Source organism: Crinia signifera, chromosome 4 (assembly GCF_055691185.1).
Source record: "Crinia signifera chromosome 4, ASM5569118v1, whole genome shotgun sequence".
In the NCBI taxonomy this organism is placed as follows: domain Eukaryota; kingdom Metazoa; phylum Chordata; class Amphibia; order Anura; family Myobatrachidae; genus Crinia; species Crinia signifera.
Genome location: NC_139220.1, coordinates 190,662,172 through 190,669,313, shown reverse-complemented (window position 1 = coordinate 190,669,313; position 7,142 = coordinate 190,662,172). Strand labels below are relative to the sequence as shown.

The window sequence follows — 7,142 nt, the reverse complement described above, 5'->3', positions numbered from 1 at the left end:
GGCAGGGAGATGTTCATAAGGTTGAGTGGGCACAGCATTAGGCGGTGCCTGTGCACCCCTAACACTCAATGTGCGCACACCTATGGCTGTCAGATGGAAATTAATACACAGCAATGGACATCCCTATGCTAAATTGAGATTCTGTCCTTATTAGTATATAATTGCAAATGCGTACAGAAAAGATAGCATCAGCAATACCAAGAACATTCATATCTAACTCAGGTCACCTGTGGAAATTTAAAATGTGACAGTTGGTGATGCACAGTGCACCGACTGGGAGACTTGGAAAACCTCAACCGTTAAGGCATGTACACATGCTTCGTTCCGGCGGCTGACGATACCATCTCGATATCAAAAGCCACCAGGACCCGACGGGTTGCCGGAATCGAACAGGAGGGAGGACGGGGGAAAGGAAGGGGGATGCTGCATAGAGACGCATTATACTGCCTTCAATCTTGCAGATTGAAGCAGAAATAGATTTGCCTGCCAAGTCTATTTCTGCTTTTGATTCCGGTGCTGCGGAGCCGCGCATAGGGAACAAATCTGCATCGAAGGCAGCTAACACGGTTAAATTCAGTGTTTTTTTTAAATTCAATCTGATTTGATTTTGCTTTTGCCCACTACGAGCAATGTGCATAAGTTCTCCCCCTTGTCTCCATTTTCACAGCACTGTGCATAGTTATTCATCTAATACTGCATGACCACTACCAGCAATGTACGTAGTACGTCTTTCTTGTCTTCATGTTGACTACCAGCAATGTGCTGATGATCACACTGATCCCAAAGTGTGATTATCACACTTTCCTTACTTTCCTCTTGCTCACTGTGCACCTTCCTCCTAGGCTTCCATCCTCCTCTTCCTCCTCCTTGGCAGATGCTCTCCCCTCCCCAGGTTGGTATTACTTTAAGCTCTCTGAGCTCTGTATCTTCTTTCTGCTTCTTTCTCTTTACAGCCCTGTCCAAAGGCCTGTCTGACCCTCCTAAATAGTTATGGATAAACCCACATTGTGACCAAGCAACCATGCAAGGGAAACCGAAAGACTGCCACCTTCACCCAGGTCATTGAGAAGTACCACAGTAAGTATCTAACATGCTCCTTAGCATAGTGCACGTCTTACTGTAGCTAGATTTCCGTGCAATTGTGGTTTTTTATTTTATATTGTTTTGTTTTGTTTTGATTACCTTACAGCACACGTATTTATTCCTCAATAAATGTCATGGCAGATGTGTGAGCAAGTGGTTTTCAGTCATTATTGTTAATACATTAGAATTACATTACCCTATCTCATACTGTGATAGCAGAAAACTATCTAATATTTCCAATAAGTGGATAATATCTAGCCAAGAGTAAGGTTAAAATAAGTTACCACTGCCAAAGGGTCATCTTAAAATCATGGCATCATTTGAAATAACGGTATTTAGTTGTATTATAATGTACCAATACTGTATGTACAATGGGGCACACATTTCTTCAAAACTGACTGCTGAGATTATGGGTCCAATATATTAATCCTGAACTAGAGATAAAGTGGCCATGTTACAGGCTGTTTTTGAGAAAAGGCAGTTAGGAGCTGATTGGTTGGTCCTGTATCACTCTCCACGTTATCACTTGTTAAGGCTTAATACATTTGGCCCAAAATTTGGTGCTGTGCGGTGTGTTAGGTGCTGGTTTATAGGTTTTGGTTGAATAATATGCAATGTCACAGATTTGTGCTACCATTATGTTGCATGGACAATGCACTGATACTAATTGTATATGCACTAATATACAGTATGCAATTAGTAACACAAAGGGCAGGCCTCCTGATAAAAGCTGCCCCTTGCAATGCTCTGTGGTGCCTGAATTTGCAGGTCTGTGACTCGGGAGTCCCACTGTGCATGTGCAGTGATGCCAGCAGCAGCGGGGCATGCTGAGAGGGATATTGGATTCCTCACACAGAACTAGAGAGAGAAGCCCATAGGCTTCTATGGGTTAACTCCAGCTAATAGCTGGTGTCACCCTTCAGTACGGAGTCCCAGAGGAGGGGCTTTAATGCATTTGGGGGTTTTACCTCATTTCTTCTTTGGTGTATCCCACCCATCTATAAGAAAATCTGGTGAGGAAAATAAAGCCTAATAAGGAATAAATCTAAAACTGTAAAAGTAATACTAGGCCTGATTCAGAGATGGTTTATATACTTCAGCTGTAAACGGTAATAAATAACAATACAAATAGTAGATAAAGACAGTTCGGCACACAGACAGCTGCTCTGTGCCAGTTCCCACACCATGTTTAGGGGTTTGAGCATTTTCAGGTCTCCTTCTGTGAGACCACTTACAGTGCCCCCAAGAAGCAGCATGATTGACATTATGGGGGAAATGTACTAAGCTGTGTATTCTACATCACATGTGATGGTGCTATGGGCAACCAATCAGATCCATGTGAAGTAGAATACACATCTTAGTAAGTTTCCCCAATGTGTCCATTTAGGGACAGGCCGCATTGTCTGCATCTCCAAAGGGGTGTCAGCCCTGTTTCCTGGGAGTGATGAGGTCAGTGTCAGTGTCTTCTGTTGCAGACTTACTGGCCTTAGAAGGAGGCAGCCATAAGCTTAGGTTTAGTCAGCTGGCCGATGCTGCCACCATCCCTACTGATCCATCAACCCATCCCTTGGATCTGAGGTGCTGGCAGGAGGTGTCTCTTGCAGGAATTAGCATATTGTCATACTACAATTGCTTTGAAAGATGCAGCTGCTGTAAAAAAAATGATTTATATGACCCTATAATGAACTAACGTATTATCCTCTGTGATATTAGGAGGCATGTTCTAATACATGAACTTTAATCACAGTCATACAGTTCACAGTGCAATTTGTAATACAGATATAAAATAACTGTGTAAAGTAGAACATTTATTTGTTTATATCAATCTGGGCTTTTACACAAGAAACTAAAATCAGCATTAAATAGTAAAGGAGCCCATACACAGTCCGTTCTGTACTATGCGATGCGCGCTCCCGCGCATCACATAGTACGGTACAAAAAGTATGTGCTACACATACGTTTTGTACTAGGTAAACATCGTATTGGATCGCAGTGCATGCACAAGGCATGCAATCCGATGCGATGTGTACTTTAAAAGTACAAAACGGACCGGCAAAACGGAGCGTGTATGGGCTCCTTAAGATTGAAAAGTGTAGGTGTAGGAGTCAAAATTGAAAATAAATACGTAAACTAATAAGACCCTGAATGCAAAATATTTAGTTCTTCTGCTCTAATGCTCAAAATTTCCCACCATGGCTCACTGGCTTGCATGCTACCAGTTTACCTTCCATGCATCAGAGTGTTGTCCACCTCCCTTCTACAGTAACCCTGTTTTGCCATTGATCACATGAACAAAGCCAGCCTAGAGATGATCTTGTCACACACGCAGGATTCCTATGTGTCAAGCTCGGTCAACACACAGGAGGGAAGTGACAGGCCTACAGCACTAAAGATGCTAATCCCCAGGATAACGAGTCATTAGTGACAGCATCAATCTGTGGGCAGCCTTTCTGAGATTATCACAGAGATGTAGTATACTGTGCACCTATTGAGGGCCCTTCATTAGACAGCATTCAGATTCCCCGGCCCCAAAATACAACATGCACGATCTTTGAATGCTCCCATCACTTAATGAACTAAACATTAGTTCTAGGCATAAGGTTAGCTTCACATTTAAAATCTCATTGCTGTCATAATGGTCTACATTCACAATGTAGACATTATGTCAATACAGATATTCAGACCATGCCCAGGACAGTAGAGATCCTGACCAGGCCCAGGAATATCTCTGGGGTATGGCCTAATCCCAGGAGGGTTGGCCATGCACCCTTAAAATAAAATACAGAAAAATAGTACTTTAAGTACTTCCCTGGTCTCACTGCACCCCAGCACACAGCAGCATATGCTGGGTTGAGGAGAAGAGCTGCTGCAGCTCCTGCTTCCAGATAATGGGGTGAAGACCCCTACATCAGACCTGGGCCCAGGTAATTAGTAACCCCCCCCTTAGCATCCTTGACCATGACAATATTACACTGTCGTTATTCTGAATGTTGACATCATATACCCATCCTAAAGCCTACAAATAAACCAGTATATGCAATGATGTGTATCTAAAGGGGCAAAATCGAAGAAAAAGCATAAGGGCTGATGAGAATTGGATGCATTTGATCCCCAAAACGTAGGCTGTATTTAAATTTACTGAAAAAAAAAAAAAGCAATTGCACGTATATGCAAGTGACAACTATTGCAAGATATAACTCGGGTGAATTGGCGTATTTATAATGGGTGATGCCCTTGAGTCCCATGAGGGCCCACACCGCACACACTGGACCTATTTGTTAAACACTACCCTCTGGATTCCCGCAATAGTAGAAATAATGCTGCGTAAACAAGCGCATGGGCCTCCGCCTCTCTTAAAACGCCCCTGCTTGGATGGCACCTGCAGCGTAGTTGCATGCAGGTATATTTTACACACCCACTTACGCCCATATTTGTATTTGTTTTGTATGCAGAATACACATTCGCTATTAGGCATCAATAAAACTTCAAAATACTTCTCTAATACAGAAGAATCGACTCCATGTTTAGCATTAGATAAAGAACAAGAACAAATGGTACTCTTTACTTAGAAGGGCGCCCACGATTTTGATCGTGGGCATCGTTAGTAAAAAATCTCGGGCATCTCGGGCATTGAATGCACTAAAAAATCGGGTGCGATCAACCGACGAGATGCCCGAGATTTCCCATAGGGAACAATGTTAAATGTCTCAATTGACCCAATTTTTCTGTTCAATGCCTCAATTGACCCAATTTTTCCATAGGAAACAATGTTAAATGGGCCACAGAGGCCAAATAGGCACCCTGAAGTGAATAATGGCCACCCGAATTGTTAACGCCACCCCACCATCAACATCAACCCGATGCGTGGCGAGCGCAGCGAGCCCGCGAGGGGCGGCGGTACGCGTCCTACGACCTTTTCATACCCCCACTATCCACGTCGGCGTGGAGTTGAGAATAGAAAGTGTGGCGAGCGCAGCGAACCACCGAGCCCGAAGCGTGGCGAGCGCACGCGGACAGCTGTGAAGCCCACGAGGGGACGCGGATACCTGTGAAGGTATCCGCGTCCCCTCGCGGGGCTCGCTGCGCTCGCCACGCTTCGGGCTCGGTGGTTCGCTGCGCTCGCCACACTTTCTATTCTCAACTCCACGCCGACGTGGATAGTGGGGGTATGAAAAGGTCGTAGGACACGTACCGCCGCCCCTCGCGGGCTCGCTGCGCTCGCCACGCTTCGGGTTGACGTTGATCGTGGGGTGGCGTTAACAATTCGGGTGGCCATTATTCACTTCAGGGTGCCTATTTGGCCTCTGTGGCCCATTTAACATTGTTTCCTATGGAAAAATTGGGTCAATTGAGGCATTGAACAGGAAAATCGGGTCAATTGAGACATTTAACATTGTTCCCTATGGGAAATCTCGGGCATCTCGTCTGTCGCATCGCACCTGATTTTTTAGTGCATTCAATGCCCGAGATGGCCGAGATGGGCGCCCTTCTAAGTAAAGAGTACCGAACAAATAACAGTTAAGCTGGCCATACAGCTACAGATTATTGTCCTGGTACATGTTTTGGCTGGTGCATGTTTCTATCATCATCTACTATCCACCTCCAATTAATATAGCTTTTTTAGGCATATCATCTGGGTCCCAATCTGCATGTGTCTGCAACTGCATGAACATGCATTTACCGTTTTTTGGCTTTACCAAACCAATTCCCTTCTGCCCATGGTTTAAAGTGGTCCTGCAGAGGTAGTAAAACTCTCCTCTGTCACCGACCCTCCTACTCCTCATTTCTTCAATTAGGCAGAGCCCAAGCCAGTGCCAGGGTTTTCTGCACCCCCTGCAAACTATACATTTGTGCCCTATCTACCATTCATTATAAAGGGAGAGTGGTCTCACAATAAAGGAGTGAGGTCATACAGTAGTGCCCTTATTCTAATTATGTCAGGCAGTAGCACAATCATGTTCACATTACAATGCATGTAGTGCCTCTTACTCACGTTATGACACACAATAGTACGCGCTTATTCACATTACATCATTCAATAGTGCGCCTTATTCATGTTACGCTACATAGTAGTACTCATTATACTTGAATGCCACACAGTAGTGTTGCTTATACACAATGTCCACAGTAGTATTGCCATTTACACATAATGTCCACATTAGTAGTCCCACTTATAAACATATCTGCCTCGGTCACTCCAGAAGCTCACTGCACATGTGGCACGAGAAGAGGTTAGGGTGTTACAGGGGCCAAATAGATCCCTCTTCACATTCACAACTTGTACCTCTTTCCCATAAGAAGGACCTTGGCTCCAGGAACTGACGTTGCTACAGTCAAATTCCAAAAACTTTCCATTTTCAGAGTATGATGAATTAAGAATTAGAAAAGTATTTGGAGGAAGAGGTACTGTAAACAGGAGATATCATTGATATATTTTACTTTACATTTTAAAAGAATGGGTCCCTTAAATCAATCTTTCAAAAGTAGTTTAAAATATGTCTGCTAGACTTCTAAATTACTGGACTGGAGAACAGTGTATCCTCTTTTGGATCGTTCCCTTTGCACTAGTGGGTGGAAAGGAGATTCCACACAAAAGTGAATCCATCAATAATCTTGCTCTACAAGATGGAACTATGCAAGTAAAAGTACTTCATTAAGAGGATTCTAGTCCTTCCTTTAGCCAGTTTGCTAGAAAATAGTTTGACATATAGGCAGGTATTCAATGCCGGTGCGAGCGGCCGGCGATGGGGTTAAACTGCGAGGATCACAGAAAACCAGTGATCCTTGCAGTTTAACCCCCGCGCCGGCCGCTTGCACTATGCAACGTTCCGGGGGAATCAATCCTCGCAGTCACAGAACGGCGAGGATTGCCCTAAACTGCGAGAGCCGAGGCTAGTGCAGCAAACTCGCTGTAATTAGCCTCGATTCTCGCAGCTTTTGGAGGCACATTCGCAAATTCCCCCTCGCTCAAAAAATGGAGCGAGGGGGAATTTGCGTATGAGGGGTGTCAGTTGAATACTGACAGGGTGAGCGGTGACTGCGAGCAAAAAGTCCTGCTC

The 7,142-nt window shown here is 44.3% G+C and overlaps 1 protein-coding gene across 3 annotated transcripts in view; it reads left to right on the top strand.

The window, feature by feature from the left end:
- Positions 1–837: 837 nt before the first annotated feature.
- LOC146072490 (protocadherin-15-like) overlaps positions 838–7,142 on the top strand; it is a 49,072-nt gene continuing 42,767 nt past the window's right edge. For 2 of the 3 annotated variants that reach the window (XM_083179715.1, XM_083179717.1), the window contains exon 1: positions 838–1,077. The gene's annotated coding sequence lies outside the window, so the exon portion shown is untranslated. The remainder of the gene's footprint in view (positions 1,078–7,142) is intronic. The other variant, XM_083179716.1, reaches the window with a different exon arrangement.